The 19596-nt window shown below is 39.5% G+C and overlaps 1 protein-coding gene and 1 long non-coding RNA gene across 7 annotated transcripts in view; both read left to right on the top strand.

The window, feature by feature from the left end:
• The window catches only part of LOC139987508 (uncharacterized), a 252164-nt gene that overhangs the window by 47481 nt on the left and 185087 nt on the right, over positions 1–19596 (top strand). The gene's annotated exons all lie outside the window — the stretch shown is intronic.
• Nlg-5 (neuroligin 5) overlaps positions 1–19596 on the top strand; it is a 355394-nt gene that overhangs the window by 220081 nt on the left and 115717 nt on the right. For 5 of the 6 annotated variants that reach the window (XM_072003813.1, XM_072003815.1, XM_072003811.1 and 2 more), the window contains exon 2: positions 6867–6940. The exons of the other annotated variant lie outside the window; for it this stretch is intronic. The gene's annotated coding sequence lies outside the window, so the exon portion shown is untranslated. The remainder of the gene's footprint in view (positions 1–6866; positions 6941–19596) is intronic. 6 annotated transcript variants of the gene reach the window in all.

Genomic DNA, 19596 nt, shown 5'->3' with positions numbered 1-19596 from the left:
TACATCCTATTCGCGCGAGAATATGAAAATTGTCGACGAAAGTTCTGCCATTTCTACATTTGCAGCTTCTTAAGAATACCTTGCAGAAGTCAAATTTTCGCATCGAGATCAGAAGGAGCCGGGAAGTTCGCAGTTATCGTTAGAAGCGCGACATCCAGGTGAAACTGTGTACGTGCCAAGCTTACTTACGAACTTCTGGCAAAGTCGAATCGGCCAAATTAACTCGTTGCCAAACCATGACATAATAAAATCTATTCCGAACTGTCGTCTCTCTGGTATCGTATACAACGTCTTGGTTAAAATCAAAATTGATACCAAGGAATAAAGGGAACCGGCAAATATTCCATTTCCTAGTGATACTTCTTGAGAATTGTGGATCTTAATTGCTGAAATAAAAGTAAAGGAACATCAAGATTACACCTAGAATTCATATTAAAATAGTTTTAGATTTATTTAATAAACGATTTCCAGGATCTTCGTGGATATTCATTTGCACGCGTCTCGGCAATCTCTTTGTCTCACCATCTTCCATACCACACTATCAACGGGACAGTCACATTCGTCTGTTTTTCGAGGCACCGCGCACACATACATACTTCCACACACTTGCGGCGGCACTCGACAACAAATAATACCTCCTCAAATTAGGGAACCCGACGTGATCGACAGCAAAAAAAGGTGTGACCGTGATAGCGCCACAGAGACTTAGTTCCATCATCGCGAATCTACGACTGTGGCAAGCTGGACCTACACCGCTACGACGAACACGGAACGGTCCTTCCATCTTCAGCGAACCTCGACACCTCACCTCCGTTCGACGCGCAAAACAGGTGACAGGATACGAGACGATGACCAAGTCAAGAGTGACGAGACCAGTGCAAAGTCCATGCAATCGCCACCAGCACGTCATACTAAAAAAGAGGAGCAGAGGCCTACAACCGCGCGCGGAACGCCTCGCACTCTACCAACAGGTATCCACCGCCACATCGATGACTTCGCGCAACATCTGCACGGGTTTAACAACAAACAGCTGACGCTTTACAACACATAGGAAAAGAAACGTTATCACTGGTAAAGGGGTACTGTGACGGCACTCGACAGCAAATAATATCACCTCACACTCATATTCGCATACGTGTGACACTACTAAACGGCCAATGTAGTCTAGCATACAAAATTATACATATCTCAACAATACTAATTCAAATCTCCGTGACGTCGTCGAAATCAGAGTAATCCTTCTCTTTCGCAAAGAGTGGGGAAAGAAATACGATCGTGCGTCACTGAAAAGTGTTATCGAATTAGAAGCGTTATCGAGAACAAATGGCTAGAAACTAGACTAACGATCATCGCAGCCTATCCTCTGGTCTATCCTTATTGGCCCATTCTGCGCTACCTCGACGATTTTGGCTGCATGACTCGCATACTTCAACCAGATCGTATCAAGCATCGATATATCGAGTCGGTCTTTATCTCGAGGATGGATGTTTGTTCTTTGTCCATATCGAGGAAAGTAGAATCGTTGGAAAGATGTGAGAAACATTGTGTGGTAACGAGAAAAGTGGAGTCGAAGAGCGATTAAGATGCTTTTAGGGAAATTCAGTGATGAAGATGCAAGAAACACGTTGTTGAGAAGGTGAAAATGTAAGAAAATTCGAAGCTAAGGTCACATTATGCAGGAAGAGAAGTGGAACAATCGTAAATGAGAAGAACTTTCGAGATAAAAATGTTTTCGAAGATACTTGAGGGATGTAAAGTAGGTGATTAAGGCGATATAGGATTTTGTGTATCCGCTAATAAAGTTGAAATTTCAAAGAAACTTAACGAGAAAATTGCTTGAAATTATATTTTCAGTGATGTTACGGTCCGGATGAATGTGAAGATTGTAACATCACTGAAAATATAATTTCTAACGTTATTTTATAATTTACAAACTTAATTATGAAATAAAGGGAAGAAGAGGGAATAAGATAAAAATTTGAATAAATTTTTTATAAGTAGAAAATAGTAGAACCAAGAGGTGTTTTGGATATCCTGAATATGGAAACAGTGGAATTACGAGGCAGCGAAAGGAAATCTGCATAAAACCAACGTTTAAATACATCCAGTTGCGCGATAAAGAAATAAATACCGAATGATATGAAAATTTAAATTAATATTGCTACTATTAATATTAATATTAAATCTAATTTAAAAATATTTAAAATACTAAATCGTTATTACTATTAGTATATTAGTATTAAATAACTAATAATTTTGAATTGGAATCAATTAGTAATTTTCAAATGATGGAATCTCTATGCTATTCCATAAGTCTCTGTGAATAAAATAGTCGCACAAAACATTTCTTGGTAGAAGATTACGCTTGTAGAACTCACCAACGAACGAAAATTCTAATTAAGTCTCTGGAACTGGGTTAAGGTGCTAAGGTTTTTCTTTGCCATTTTATGCAACTACAACACAAACTTCGCAATTTCTCGTATCTTCTAACTTTAATTACAAAATAGATCTTGGCAACCGGCTGCCGCCGGTCCCTGCAAACTTATAAACTCGCCTAACTCGATAATTATATAAGTTTCAACATTCATTACGCAACTTTTAACGTGTACCTTTGTGTTTCATAATGTTATCAAATTTGTCGGTAATTTAATTACGCGATATCTGCTACAATTTTGTGGCGCGTTAGCGTGCGTCAACGTTGTTGTTTAACAATGTCTCGTCCACGTTCAAAAACATATACATCCACGACGAGATGGAACTAGAAAACGTTAAATACCCGTGCTACGCTCGAGTGCAAAGATAACTTGCGCCAACGATACAACTTTTTACTATTGTTTTTAACTTTTATACCGTAAATATCGCGTTACTTTCATAATAATAATTCAACTTGAAAAAATTCTTCTCTTTTTCCTTCGTCGGTTGGATACGTCGCGACAACCGCGGCGAACTATTAGCAATCAAATTCTTAATTGGTTTCACTCGCTATGAATTAATTATGAAATGCGGTGTACGAGCTGCAATACTCGTTAACGAGCTATTTCGTACGCTAATAACGAACTACAAGCCGTCGAAGTGGTCGCGAATTTAATTCGAAAACGGGTTAAGGAATTACGATACAAACTAATTCCGATGGAGATGTTCTCCGATGCAAACTTACAACAACACCGATCGAAATACCAAATACGTTAGCACTTGACGTGGTATTCGACAAATATTAGGCTGTCCGATGTTACCGTATGTCGAAAGTATCGCATATGGCGCGAGTCACATTTCCATAATGGGAATGGCGACAGAGGTTGTGGCAGAAGAACGAACGATTAATCATATCACACAGCTGGAAAATGTCGGATAACTTTGATCCCCTTTGAATACGCCTGATTTACCGCCGGGGATGATACGTGTCGATACGTTTCGCCCGCGTTATCACTTGCTGCAATTTATAGCGAGATGCGTGACAAAAAGAAGAGAAAGTGGAACATACGATTCTAAACAATTTCTTGATTAATTTTATAAAATATTTTTTCCTACGTGTTACGTAGAAATTTCGTAATTTATATGTTTGTGATCAAGAAGCAAAATTATATAACAAAATTATACGATTCAATTCTATTAAAGTATGTACGTAACGTAATTTATATATTGTTTCGACAAGATATAAAAAATATATTATTAGAATACTAGATACGGTAGTATATTACAAAGCTGTTACGTGTATCAGAAATCTACAATGTTACAATAATCAAAGGTCGAACAAAATTTCTATAATTTAAGAAAGTGAATTTTTTTATCGTTCATGCACGTTCGCGTTATAACATAAGATATTGTTGAAGTGATCGATACTTCTGAGAAAACTCTACATCTGGTCTTCGGCTTTCACAAAGCGCCGATGTCGTCGATAGCGCATAGACAAAAGAATGCGTCGACGACAGACGATAAGCGGCACACGTGCGACGTCTTTTTTCGGCGTTCCTTTAGTCATAGGCTAACACTGCTAGCGTGCGGATCTGGACCAGCTTACATATATATTCCTACTTGTATTTACGCTTCTGTATTAAATTATATTTTCTACCTTACAATTTATCCACACGTTTCTTTGTTCACACATCTAATAACCTCAACAGATATAATACAAGAATCTCAGATATATAGCAATTCTTAGCTATTCTACAACGATTTCAGACGTAATTTGCTAATCTAACCATACACCATCCGATTCTACATGCTCAATCGCGTAATTCCTCTATGCCACTTGCCAGACTACATATCATTCCCGTTCTTCTCATCTGACTGCGGACGTATCCTGTTCTACTATGCTGACGAGATATACCAGCATTATTCTCTTCGTTTGACTATATAAGATTATGATGCTATTTATCTAACTAAACACGATCCTCGCTCTGCTTGGCCCGCCACGTAACGTCTTCGTGCTACTTGCCTTGCTGCGTATATCCATGCCATCGTCTGATCAAATACCGCGCATAATCTACTTGTCTGACCACATACTAGCTGTAACACGCTAGTTTGGTTACACACTGTATATAATCTAGTTGTTTGGTCGTACGCCGAAATACGGTACTTGTTTCAAAGTTTCGTGCACCTCTGGTTGCTTGTTCGACCGTGCACACACCTGTTCTATTCGATTCTAAAGTTCTCTGTCGCCCCATAAACGTTTCTGTTCTACACGTCTTGCCACATACAATTCTGTACCGCTTACCTGACCGCGTACGCTCCCGTAAATGACTTACCAAATATTAGTTCCAAATAAACTTTTTATTAAATCTGATCGGTATTACGTTCTAACTTTCTCTGTTTCGTGCGTCTTTTGTTTAAAAAATTTGTTAAAAATTAAAGATTAAAAATTAACTGATAGATTTTATAAAATTCGGAATAAACGTATTTCAAATGAAAATCTTGTACCTCGATAGAAAGAAGAAGAAGAAGAAGAAGAAGGATATTTATCTTCAACCGTAGCAAAGTATTTAACATTAGATAAGGTTTCAGAAATAGCACGTAATTCAGCTTTCTTTTCCTAATCTAAATAAAAACTGATAAGTGCCGACTTCGTTTCACTGCAACGTTACTTTATCATTATCCTAAATACACTGCACGTTTCATTCGTTCGTACTTGCCTACCCATACATCGTTCAACTCTATCTCGCGATAACTCAGGCTCGTACGTCAAGCGGCTGACAAGATATCGCCTCGTACTACTTGCCTGACAAAACGTAATTCATTACTATTTTACAAGGATAAAATCTAACATTATCGTTACCTTCAAATAGAATTTTAAACATAGTATACGCTCGTATTGCGCGTCGTAATTTCTTTTGCTTTTAATTTTTAATTGCACACGCGCCTCTCGTAATACGCGAAGCATAAAACGCAAAACGTAAGAAAGTTTGGATAAATACGAAATAGTCGTTGGGGCTTGGTTACGTGGACGTACACGCGGCATGCAATGGCGAGGCTGACGTGCTTCTGAAAATTATAAATTCCAGCTCATATTTTATTGCGCGAGGGATGAAAAGTCGTGCAGACGCATCTGGCGTGAACGGTCGGGTCCGCAGTGGCAAAAGGCATAATTTGTCGGACGACAAGGGCGGTGCGCGTCGGGTCGGTGAAATTTTTAATTCCTTGCGAGGAAACGCGGAGAAAAGCCGGGGCTCGTTTGTTGCCAGGCAATTACTCCTGTGCAATACGGCATAATGGATGCGTGGAGACGTAGAAAAACGACTAGACAGAAAGAACAGTTACGCCACCGCTCCGGAGTATCTGCGCATTTGTTTGTTTCTCGTAAGATGTACTTTAATTACGAGATTACGGACGAATCAAACTGCAATACTTTCGTCGTTTACGACCATCGCATCTACGGTGTAGTAGACGAAAGTATTCGAATACTTTTCGCAGAAGACTTTTATGCATATCTTTGTTCATAAGTATTAGAACAGCTACCGATTGGTCGTTAATTTATACACTTTGGTAAAATTCACATATTATTGCTATGAATCGTTTAAATCGTCCGAATACTTACGAGTGCTGCCTTTTCGCGTAAGAAACTTGAATATTTTTCTCGTATCAAAAGAGGGAACACGATGATATTTTTCCACGATTTTCGTGAAAGAGGGTTAACAAATCTGATTTAACAAAATTAAGCCAGCGGAGCTTAGAGTTTAAGGAAGAAATGAACTTATGGAACAGGATTTTACGCTGCAAAGCGGTGCAAGTGGCTGGGAGTTAAAAAATTAATTTTTTCCCTGGTAGGATTAAAGCAAATGTCTACGCCTTTCGTTGGATAAAATCTTGCTTTCTTTTTCCTTTCCATACAGAAGTTCTTTTTTAATATTTACGTTGTTCGAGTTGTTTCAGCAACTCTTTACCCGTTTCTCGTTCCCGACACGGGTTTCCGTAATTACTTCCACCAATAGATTTTCATTTGACGGGACGCTAGCCGCAAATTGAGCAGCTGATTCGTTGCGGTAGCTTTAATGAAAACATATTTCGCATATTTCAAATTTTCTATGTAAATATTTTTCGGCTATCGATCGAACACCACACGGACAATGTACGACAAGTTCGTTCTCGTTGATTTTCTGACATTTGTGTCGCTTGTTAATTAAAAAGAACTGCTTTAATTCGTACAAAATAATCGAAACTGAATGAATATTAACATAGATATATACGTAACATTAACGTTAGTAATATTTTTTAAATGTTCAATTTAAATATAAACGATAACGACGGCATATTTGATCTCGAAATCAAACTGAAAGATATTTTGCACGTGAAATTCAAACACAAATGAAATATTTGTTAATAAAATATGGTAGTAAATATTTTTTAAAGATATCTTTGTGGCTTTATTGCAGAAATAGCGAGTAATATTCCAGGAGAAACGAAGATAGCAAAAGAAAAGGGGGATTTATCGTGCGTTTCCAACCTGGTAAGTTTCAATGGCAGCCATATATCATTCTACAATAGCAAAATAACATTTTTCGACACAATACGTTAACATTGCTAACAAAATGAAAAATTCTAAACATTATCTGCATCTACCTTTTCCTTTCTGTCTGCTTAAAACTTCTCCGTAACGTTTCAAAGTATTACACAGAACTTGAAAGAAGTTATGAAAAAATTGTCGCGCTCGTACATCACCCTATTCTATCTATTGTTTCGCTAACAAAAGTTTTCCTACGTTGACACGTAGGATTCCATTACATTTCCCTCGAAACGTATCCAACGTGAGAAAGGAACAATCCTGCATGATGTACGACGAAAATATTCCGATTTCGAGCGTTACGTACGCGACCAAGGAAAACTCGTGTCCCGTTTCACATCTGCGGCCCTCGAAATTTCACCGAAATTCTCGCACCGATGTCTCCGAGCCTCGAAACAACCTTCTATCCGTCCGTTGTTCGTCTACGACTCGATTACGACGCGATAAAAGTGGACTAGCCGAGGAAAATTTACGCCATCGCGTCGCTATTAAGAAGCTGTCGAAGTTAATAGCGGCAATTCGTTTTTGGCTACAGTCGACTCGCAACTTTCTCGTTCGCTTCCTCCTACCCCTCGCTTCCCTTTGACTTTAACTCCGCCAGAAACCAGCCAGTTACCGTAACAGCTTCTCTTGAGAAGTCGGACGACACACTTGCCTTTTCCACTTGCCGCCACTGTGACTGCTTCAACTACTGAAATACTCTCGTCGCAGTTCCTCGGGTACATGACAAATACGGTTGAATAATATTGTTTACGTTTGAGCATAGTTAATTTTTTTGCCGATCACGGAAGCATAGAATTCTGCAGAATATTCGAATATGTAAAAAGTGATTTTTTGAACAATTCTTGCAGAATAAATACGAATAACGAATACACAATCCTGTTAACGAACGAGTATATTTGATTCTTTAGTGGTTAAAGAAGGAGTGAAATTCTGGAGAAGCAAGTGGAAGATCCGATGTATGAGATATTGAATAAAGCAATGTCAATTATATTTCATGACTGTACGCTAAGAACGAAGACTGGAGTTACATTTAAAGCCTTTTCCAAGTTATGGTTAACTTTAATTGTAAATTCTCTCTGTCATTTCCCAAGTATATTCTTACAATTTTTTACTCTTTGACATCAACAATTATTTATTCTTCCTTTATCCCTTGCACTCGACCAAGACTATTCTTACACCACGTGATCGTAGTATTAACATATTGTTGGGTTCGATAGTTACACCTGCAGTTCATTCAACTAAGACTTACGTTTTCAAACCCAACAGATTGTTTCCATTTTCCATTTGCTTATATCGAAATCCGCCTTATTTATATTCAACGGCGCAATTGATAAGTAAAATTTGTCACCCTGTAGACCACGATGAAATAATTTAATAAAAGGTTCGAAAGTGATTGGCGTCACATGGACGTGGAATTTTATACCGCTGGAAGGATCCAACTCACATAAACTGCGAACAATTTCATCGTGATCTCGATTAATTCGGTCGTTTCTAGATTTCCGGGATTCTCAAGGATGAAGAGACGGGAGGGGCTTGTAATTGAACAGAGTCCAATGCATGTCGGATAGCCAGAATTTTCAGGCGGCCACCTAATTCAACGCGAATCGATGTCTCGAGTTGAAACCGATGCCAGGAGGCCGGCACAATCCAGGAAACGGGTTTCCCTGCATTTCAGACACTCCTACGTGCTTCCCGCTAACAGATTGCCTGTGTTCTCCGAATCGACGCGCTTAGCTTAGGATTATTTAGCTTTGGGATTGAATGCTGATTTGGCGCAATGGTATCGGTGAGCAGTTTCGTTCGAACGAACGTTTCGTGGATGACGCTATAGCGTATGTGGTTTCGTTTTACGACGAAAGATAAATCGTTTGGACTTGAAATTTTAAGTGACAGGGTACAGATTCTATGGAAATTTTATATAATAATATACACTGTAAAGATACCATTATCATTGCCAATGCGTTGGCCGCCGTATTTCTTCGTTTTTCATCGAAACAATTATTTACGTAAACTGAAACAATACATTCGAATGCAACAATCCATCGACACGCAATAATATCGCAACGAATGGAAGCGATATACAATTCGTAAAAAAATGGAATTTTAATTTCTTTATCCGTAGATAACGATCGTTCTATAGAAAATTGGAAAGCAGCATCGGCGTTATCCAATTTTTGGAAGTTTAAACGTTTCCAATGGCAAGAGTGATCTCCTTTAATAGCACCAGAGGGAAATTGCACGTGCTCGTCCCCGTTGAAAATTTCGAGCGCAGCAAAGTGTAATACAATGCGCGTGTTAAAATGAACGCTCACGTTCCGTATAAATCCGGCCAATTTTTCCCAGGATCGCGTACGCAATAAACATTGATCAGGCTCGTTCTTTAGCCCGTGACGCTATAAAATACCGTGAAAACGAATACGAAAATCGGTCGTTCAATCGATCGTCGTTTTGCATTCTTCGTTCGAAAGCCTATGCTTTAAGACGCGCACGTGCTGTGGAAACACTTATGTGTTTTGGCAGATTTTCCCCTTTTCAAGAATTCAATATTTGGTAGATATAACAGTAGGAAGGACATTGTTCGAATAAAATCCAATGGTACAAAAATCCAACGCGATAGCGTACAGTGTCATTGTATTTTCCTTTGCAACGCCCCGAAAAACCTTCCTAATTTCTTCAAACAGACGAAACTTTAAGATGAAACGTTAGGACCCGAAAAAGAGCGAAAAAGAACACTCGTTAAACGGACGAAAGAGTGGCGCCAAAACAGAAACGATCGTAAAGTCGTCAACGTGAAATAGGAAATGCTCTTTCTCCATCGATCTGCGTAAAATGGAATTTCAGTCGCGTGTTATTGAAACGAACGAAGAACTGTGATCGGCGCAGGTTATTCAGAAGTTTATACGTCTCGATGGCATTGTATCTGGCATCTATTATTTCGAACCGGCACCGATAGGCCATGCCAAAGTGGCCTGGCAGCATTGAAAGATCAACACACGTTATTATGTATCATGTACACGTATTATGTATGTAGTCCTTACGGCTAACTCGCACAGGGTCGTACTACTAGCTGACTACGAGGTAACTTCGGTTTTCTCCAGTTGGCGATCAGCTCCGGCCACTGTACCAGGACTCTTACAATTCCCAGCTAGAACAACACAATGCATACAGAGAAGGGAAACTACTTTATGCGGAACTCGAGGTACGCGGGGAAATTGCATTTATAGCGGAGCACCGAGGAACTGCACGTATGTCTCTGTTGTGGACAGTTGTTGTAATTGTTTGATTTATATGAAAATTGGAAACACAGCATGAGCTGACCTCTCCGGTGACTGACGTAATAAGTCTGGGTTTGTCGTACGTTGATTCTACTTAAGAGAATCTCGATGGCTGTCCGATTTAGTTGAATTTATTTGTATACTATTATCGATTTTCCTGAAAAGAATTGCGAATGATCGTGTTGCAAAATTTTATTCGCAAAGTACGATCATCTTAAAAATCGTTTAAAGAAAAATGAAAGAAGGGAAGATTCGTTAATTCAATTACGAATATCTCGTTCCTGTCTTTGATTTACCACATCTGTACCGTTTCATTCGAATTTGATTTCATTAGTATCGCGAAATAAGATTTTAAACACGGAGAAAATACAAAAAAAAAGAGACTACAGAAACTTGCATAGAATTTTTACATAAAGGTTACTGGAATAACAATTTTTTTTTTTTTGCATAGAATTTTCCTAAAAATTTTCTATTCACGCAACGAATATAAAGCGAAATACTATAGAAACTTCGATAAAATTTCCATATAAAGGGATTTTTTTATATTTCATATTCTCTTCGTGGTTGTTTCCCCGTTGAAACTATTTTATCTGAAATTAGTATTGGAAATAGTATTATCGAAATCAATAACGTCAATGTCAATATGACGTTAGAATGGCGAACGTTGAGAAACACGAACGATACGACTACTCGGCTTACGGCCGACGAAAACGCGGGATTTCGACCATGCGCGGTTTTCAAGCCAGCAAATCATTGCGGGGAAACGTAGGACAGTGTGCAATTACATCAAGCTTTAGTGAACTAACCCATGGTTGCCCGGACGATTGGAAATCCCCGGGTCAGGTACGTGGCGTCGACCACCTACGTACTATTAGGTGCTCACCTAGCTGGATCGTGCACACGCGATTTAGCCGGACGTTGTAGATAAATTTCTGCAGACGCCTGCCCATTCCCCCAGACCCGTAATCCTCCGATTACACGATCAAATCGGCAGCAACATAAAAAGTAAGAGCCTCTTGTTCGCTTTTAATGAGTTGGCCCGAAAGAACGATCGCTTTCCGATTTTCCCTGAGATTTCCTTGGAAACACACCATTGCGAACAAAATATAACTTCGTTTTATTCATACGATTTTACGTAAACGGCAACGTTGTTCGTTCTTTAAATTAATCCATTGTGTATCACGGGAGGGGCACGCGCGGGTTGTCAGACATAGTAACGTAAATTTCAAACCTTGAACGTTATCACACAGAACGTGGTTTGAAATATTTGTCTCGTATAAAAAGATTTAGAGATTGGGCCGGAAGGCATATACCATTGGATCGAGCTACTTGTCGCGTTAAGTTCATGGTACGCGTATTGATTAATTTATATCGTCTAGAGACATCCTGCTTTAGACTAAGAACTTCTAATCTCGATGGAAGCCTGTAACACAGCTGAAGATAATTCCTATAATTAATCTTCTTGCGTGGGATTTGCTTCAAGATGCAACAAATAATTTAGAAATAATATTCGGAATTCCTATGGAGGGAAAGTCAAAAATACGCCTACTGTTTCGTGTATCTAAACGCAGTTTTTTAATATCATTAAACAAATGTACGATATATATAGTAGACATTGTAATATAATAGACATGCGGACAGGAGATTGTCTCTCAAACGAAAGAAGAATCTTTTAAAAGCTTCATCCATCCGACCCGAACCAAAGCTGCCCTGTTACAGGAAAAAGAGCAAACTATCTTTCTCTCGCGTATACCATAAGCACCAGCGATGTATGTATAGCGAATAAACACGAAGACAAGCCAACTCCGATTTTTTCCAAGCGTGATATCAACTTGCCGGACAATCGTACCATACGAGGCAGCGTTTCCAGACGGCGGACGTCGACAATAAGCACACGCGCGCAACGGTATAAAAACGCGATTAACCCCGGGTCGAGCCGTAATCGCGAGTCATAAATAAAATCGCATCACGCGTAATATCTGCTCGTACGAATCGCTGGCCGTGACTAATGTCCTGCCTCGTTAGATGCAAAGCCGGCTCGTTTGCGGATTACTGGCGTCTTTTGTGTTGGCACGAATCGGCCAGCGCCGTAACCAAAGGGAGAACTAAAGAAAAAAAAAAAAGAAAAAAAAAAAAAGAAAATGGAGCGAAACGAAGGAAGGAAGGGAACACTCCGTTAACCTAAGTCTACATCCTTCAGCGTGGCAATAAAGACGGCTAAGCGAATAACGGAACAGAAACCACGAGAACATTTCGCAGGGAACCTTAGCCAACGTTTGCCGGATGCTAGAATGCCAAAGGACCTTGGAATGCGTACAAACTGCTTGGATAAGGAGAGCACACGTTGATGCTGGTGTCATGGAAGCTTCTCTTTGAGCTGCTGATGCGTTACTGAGTTCCGTATTGCGAAAGTATAACGGAGAAGAACAATAGAAAAGCTTCTCGAAAATAGAAGAAATAGAGGAGCATACGGGTAGCAAAGGCGCTTCCAATGAAAACTGGGAGAAATGTGTCGTGTTTGGTGAATAACTTCGAAATGAAACATCAAACACGTTGAACGAAACTATCGGTATATCGCGTATTGTGTTTCTATTTTTATCCGCTATATTTTGCTGTCGAGTATGCACGTTTAAAATTGATACATTTGTACGTTGGATAGATACGAGGTTCCTACGTCTTTGCATTTGGCGCGTTGCGTCATCATCGATGATGAGACGAATTATTATCCGTATTAATATCTATATATCGTATATTCATCGCACTTTGTCTCTGTGTCGCGATTAATTCTTTTATCAAATATATTCAGTCTCAAGGTGTTATTACTTATTCCAAATCGATGAGCAAGGACGCCTGTGTCTGTTCCAAACGAATTGATCGCTGCCGATATCCCTGCAAACCTCCTAAACCAGTTCCTTCGAACACGAAAACATTCGAAAAGGATCGAAACTCGCAGCTTACCGAAGTAAATCGAAGCCGACGAACAATGTGTCGAAACATCAAACACTCGCCTGGACCGGAACGATAACAATTAACCGTCGTTAATTCCCGCTAACGAGGGACAATATTGGCGAACAGGCGGCTAGAAGTTCGCCGGAGAGTCAATCCAATTAACGAACGCTGCGATCTCGTCTTGGAGGTCGCGTAGCGACGCAATGCCATCCAACATCCGTCGTATAAATTCGAGCTTCCCACTCGAACGTCGCTCGAGGCCGTGGTAGTTCACCGTCGCGTCGTTTTCGCTTGCATCCGGTGCGATTCGCCTCGAGGCAGCGAAGAGTCTCGGAACTTGCATTGTAAACCAAAGGGGAATTGGCCAGGAAGCTCCGAATTTCTGTCTTTAGTCACGTAGTCGAAGGACGATCCGTAGCTTTGTTAAGCAGCCTGTCCTTGGCTCCTGCGAAATCTTCCTCCGAAGCGGATACAAACAATACCTTGTGGGGATTTGTCTCGATTGCCCCCGTAATAGTTCGCTACTACCCTCTGTGATCGTTTATGCGAACCGTTTAGCTTAAATTTGATAGTTTATTTGGTAGTTTATTAGACTGACTGTTGGCGTAGAGTGTTTGCATTCGGATTATAGGATAGTTGGCGTTGTATCGCAGTATTATGGAATAATGTAAATTATTATTTATCAAAAGACACGATATATGTGCTTAGTATAGATTCTCACGTTATAAATTATCCTAAACCAATAGTATCATGAGTTTCCAATGATCTCCAAAACCTGTATTGTATATTTACTGCCTATCGTTTGTTGAGTTTCGTCGAATAATTAATAGAACAGAATAACGCGAACCAATGGTACTATAAATTCCTAGCGCGTTTCGAAATTTATCGAAACGCAGGATATTCGTCCTTGATAGATTCTCGCGTTAGAAGTTTTACTATAACCGTCATCCTAATATCATTAGCAAGAGATTCGGTACATGTACGAAACGACGTTTGGGAAAGTCTGATTACAGGCGAACGATTCTCAAGCTTTTGGCTATTGACGAACGAGATTCCACGGGATATTTAAATTTAGTTCTTTGAGTACGTAATTGAAATTTAGCGAATTCACAGACTCAATGAGACCATGACTGGAGCAAGTTCGTTGGCGAATAGTATGACAGTGCGTAAATGATATTAAGTAAAGGAAGTTCCTCCACGAATTTGTACTTTAACTGCGCGATATTAGATAAGAGCAAGTGGAATCTTCATAACTGACGTTTAGTTCGAAGCACTGAATATCTCAGAATGGATATTGAATTTCAGTTCGTTTCAGGCACGTCGGAAACCGTGGAAATCTGATTAGAAGAATTACAGAAACATCCACTCTGTATGCATCTTGAAATAGTAATCGAGGGAACGTGGAAAAGCGGCTTGAACAATTATTAATACATGTAATATGCGCATACGTGTAATACAGCGAATTAAAGTCTATTAAAAGAAGAAGACCAGAAAAATACAGATAAATGGAGAAATAAAAACCTTTGTCCCTCGAAATAGCAAATAAGGCGAATTAATTTAAATGGGAAGTTTAGAAAATTATTTATTCTTATTTCGCGCACGATCGTTATTTATTCCAGAATGTATATCTTTTAACGGAGGAAAAAATTGTGGAGCTAGATAAAAACGAAAAAAAAAAAGATGAAAACTGCTATTCGCTATAACAGCAGGTAACGAAACGCGTTCGTCGAAGGTATTCGTCATATTCTCGATGGAACTGTTGATTGACGAGGAAAGTCACTTCTGATGGTGAATTTTCTGGGATGCGTTTCAATCTATCTGCCTTTTCCGGCTGTCTATTATTCCGAATAGAAGGAATCCTTCAGCGGTAAATGGATGGTATACATAAGTCTCGGTCGAAAGGAAATTCCACGGATGAGAGCGGTTACGTGACTAAAAACTGGCTGTTCGTATGCACGGTATCGAGAAAAAGTTTCCGATAATTTTCCCTATTCCTTGTAGAAGCTACTTTTACAAGCTATATTTATGAAGTGTCTTTCTCTTTATCAAAATCGGGGCCCATCGACGATACGTAATTTTTTCAGTTGGAACTCTTCAGATACGTTTGGATTATTTTATCTGTTAACTAATTTTTATTACAACAGTGTTAGACTCTTTTACCTCGCATTTTTACTAGCGTGAATTAGTTAATAAATGTAAAATTACTTTCCACGTTGATTTTTTCTAAAACAAGAAGGTAGGCTAACGAAAAAATTTTATATCGATCAGACATTAAGTTTATAAAATACGCTCGACTTTACGTATACTTTAACGAGTGATTAACCAACTAAACGATAAATGTATTTATCTTTTGTAAATATTTTTATACAAAAACCTGACCCACAACTTTAATTTAGAACGAGTTCAAACGAATATTTCGATGTAGGAATAATCTCGCTTGATTTATATGCGATTTTCTCTGTATGAACAAACAGGAAGATTGAACGTCACTAAGAGTATTCACAGCAAAAGTGGATGCACCTAAGCGAACAGCGTATAGTACGTGCAGAATTAACTGCTAGCTACCGATAACTTCATGCTCGTGCGCATGACTAACGTCGTTACACCGTGGATGAGCAACGAAGACGCGATCAAAAGAGATAACGCCCGTAGACCTCGATCCCGCTGGAAGATTTTGTCGTTACGATAAACGCAACCGATGCACAGTCAGCTGGTGCATGAAGCTAATGCTGCATACACGATGTCCCATTTTAGTCCGTAAATAGACGTATACCATCGTTAGAAGCCCATTCTACGAGAGGCACGATTATCAGACGATTGAAATAAAAGCAAGAATTTTTTTAAGCCATACGGAAATACGGAAAGCAACTTGGATAATTTAAGATCGCGAAATTATTTAAACTTTCTTAGTAGAGAAAAAGGAATAAGTATGTATAGTTGCGATAAAATGTAGAACTTGCTCCATTCTCTTAATCTCTAGAATCAAACTTTATAAATGCCTTTCAAAGGTCTTGTCTGAGCGACGCACAAAGAGAAAAATGTTTATTCATGTTGAGAATCGTGGGACTTAATTGCCGAAATAAAAGTAAAAGAAGACTAAAGTTACGCTTAGAATTCATATTAAAATAGTTTTAGATTTATTTAATAAACGATTTCCAGGATCTTCGTGGATATACATTTGCACGTGTCTCGGCACTCTCTTTGTCTCACCATCTTCTATACCACACTGCCAACAGTTGCATTCTTCTGTTTTACGAGACGCTGTGCACGCGCATATTTCCACTCATATTCGCATACGCGTGTCACTACTACGCGGCCAATTTAGTCTAGCACATAAAATTATACGTATCTGAATACAATTCAATAATAAGATCCAGAAAATATCGATACAACGAAATCGTACACTTATACCGTAAAATAGTCTTTCTGTTAAATGTGACATCCGCGACGCAAGACTATCGATCAGCCACATAATCATAGAGCGTCCTATATACAACGAAGGAAGGTAAAGGTATAACGTGGACGATAATCTTAAGGATATCCTCTCATCGATCCCGTTCCAACAAAAGACCATCGAATTTCGTAAAATTACGATATTGAAGGGAATTTAGTAATCCATCGAGTATGAAAATAAACGCTAATCGCGATAAACAGGCGATACCATTTCAAATAGAATAAATGTAATTAATAATTTCTTAAAAATTCTACCAAGTATATACGATATCGCTATGATAAATATCAATAAGTATGAAATAGAATAGAAGACAAATATCCAGCCCATCCATTAACAAAATTCCACGCGAAATCGACGCATAATGCTCTGCAGGTTCCCCCGGAGTCCTATTCAAGCACTCAGCGAGAGGCGTTCATTCAAAACTCTAACAAGTCTCGCAGGCCGAGCACGTAGCGCGTAATTCACTATACTTTTCTCGTGGTAGTTTCCACGAAGCTCGTCCAGACTCGCGGCCAGTTGCCCCATTGTCTTCTACCATCGTCGATGATCTCCTCCCACCGTTTCCTTTATCTTTTAACCGTGGAGGGAAAACTTCTTGGCGCGTTTATCAGCGCAACAATGACGGCGAATATCGGCGAGTGGATGCGTTTTCATAAGTTGCTCGGCGCTGATATTAAGAGGAGAGGCTTCCGGTAAATTTATAGGTAGCCGGTTAACGACCGCGTGAAACACATCGGATCGCTGACGGAACGTTCCTTCGCGCTTGCGGAACGTTAACGTTTATTATCGTCGTGGACGTCGCGTTCGAACGTTTCCTCGAAATGGACGATCATTAGCGATAAGGCACGATGAGAGAAGCTTTCGAGAAAATGAACTAAGCCTCGTGCTGGCATTTCCTTTTTCTTCCAACCTGTTTTTCTCTGTGGTTAATGCAAGTGCTTCGGATGGTGCTGGCTTATGGTTTCGGCTATTGTATAGAGTGTTTGAGAAGCGGAGGTGTATTAAGAGAGACGCGATAACAGGGCGATCTTGTGGATTGAAACACCAAGAACCGTGTATCGTAGATGTTTTATAATATTACGATTTTACGTGAAAACATTTTTTCGTTTGATAAAGGTAGAATGGCAGATGAAAAAAGAGCCGAAAGTACAGTTTTTTTTAACGAAGAAAATACAATAGCGATGCGATAAAGGTAGGTAGCGAGCCCATGAATCGTTATTGGAGTTACATGTTCCACTGTTGCGTTATAAATGTACACGGCGCGGATGTAAACGAGCTATTAAAAATCCGCCTGATGCATTCGACGAAGCGTTTGAGATCGCGATTCTGCCAGTAATCGAATATCGCTGTAATTTAACGACAATTGGATCGTTGCGAAAGGGAGCTTCAACCGTGGGAAAAAATGCAGAATATTCAAGGAGTTGAAGATTGTTACGAAATCGACCTTTCTCCGACTGCTTACTGTTCCCTTGAAAATGTTGCCATTTTTCATTTCAATCTTTCGCAAGGACTCAACGATGTATTTCTAGACGGATCCAATTTCCAACGCGAAATCTGCTTTAAAAAATGCACATTTTCCGTCCCTTCGCTGTTATCATGCAACGAAATAAATCTTTCTGTTTACGTATAAACTTGTAATAATTACTACCTCATCTCGTTTTACCAAAATTCCATAGAAAGGATAGAAAACGACGAAAATTCTCGATGAAAGTTCGCGTGTCGACCAAAGCAAAACCTTTTTTCCAGCAAAATTACAAGGGACTGGAATCGAAGCTTTGGAAACGAAACGACGTTCCACGAGAAAAGAAGGAAACAGTGTAGCAAAATATTGTGAAACACCGGCAGCAGAATGCTGGATTTGCAAACGTCGCGTAATTACAAAACAGTCTGATGCAGTGGCTATTATTAGAGGCAAAGTAGAGACACGGTTATTCGTTTCGCTTCAATTATCACCGTTTTCGATCGAAGGAATGTGAGAACCGACGAACCTCGTTGAAGATCGTACGAGTTGGCACGCTTTCGTAAATTGCTTCCTCTTACGGGTATTAGACGAGAGCTTCCGACGAATTTCAGAGAATCCCGATGAACTGAATCTTGATTACGCTCACAATTTCGATCATTCCGTCGTCGTCCGAGCCGCGGAATATTTCGCCGAGCGAATGAGCTCGTTACTCGCGAGTCACGATGCCGAGCGAATTCGTGTACAATCGTGCAATGGATACAGAATTGGTCGCAGAATATTTGTACAAAGAGAGAATCGTTTGTTCAGGAACCCGCCGTCTCGTTTTCCCAATGTTTCTTCCAGAGAAAAGCAAATAACGTTCGAAAGGAAACGTGAATTTTAGTTTTTATCGTCGGTTCTGCGAAGCTTCGAATCAACTTTGGTTGAATCGTGTTTTTCCGTCGTTAACAATTTCTTTAATTTTCGAAAGAACATTGAAAGATCGTTATCGATGTGCGTTACTTTCCGTTTCAACGTTATGCCGAAGATTTTCACGAGGCGAGATCGAGGCATAAATTTTTGAGCGCACGAGAGTTAAAAATGATGAAAAATAATTTTACATCGTACGAGAGAATCATTTTCTTCGATCTATGTTTCGAGTCTTTGAAGTTTCTATAGGAATTGGACGAGTGGTTTTTAGGAACTCGATGCAACAGAAAGTTTATCGACTTTATCCTTTTTATTATAGCATATCAATAGCACCGAGAAGAGGCACGATAAGACAATTTTTGTCAGCCCTTTTATTATAAAGACATCCGCCGTCGTTACCTTGATGTAACGTCGTTGAAGAGAAAAATAACCCGAGGCTAGAGAAACACACCTTTTAACGGTAGCTCATAAGTCCATGCAGTTTTGTAAAATGCCAAAGATGCGTTTAATATCACCGCGATCGATATGTTTCAACGAAACGATAAATTAC

This window comes from Bombus fervidus, chromosome 5 (assembly GCF_041682495.2).
Source record: "Bombus fervidus isolate BK054 chromosome 5, iyBomFerv1, whole genome shotgun sequence".
Classification (NCBI taxonomy): domain Eukaryota; kingdom Metazoa; phylum Arthropoda; class Insecta; order Hymenoptera; family Apidae; genus Bombus; species Bombus fervidus.
The sequence above is the reverse complement of the archived record's forward strand: the minus strand, read 5'-3'. Positions and strand labels throughout refer to the sequence as shown.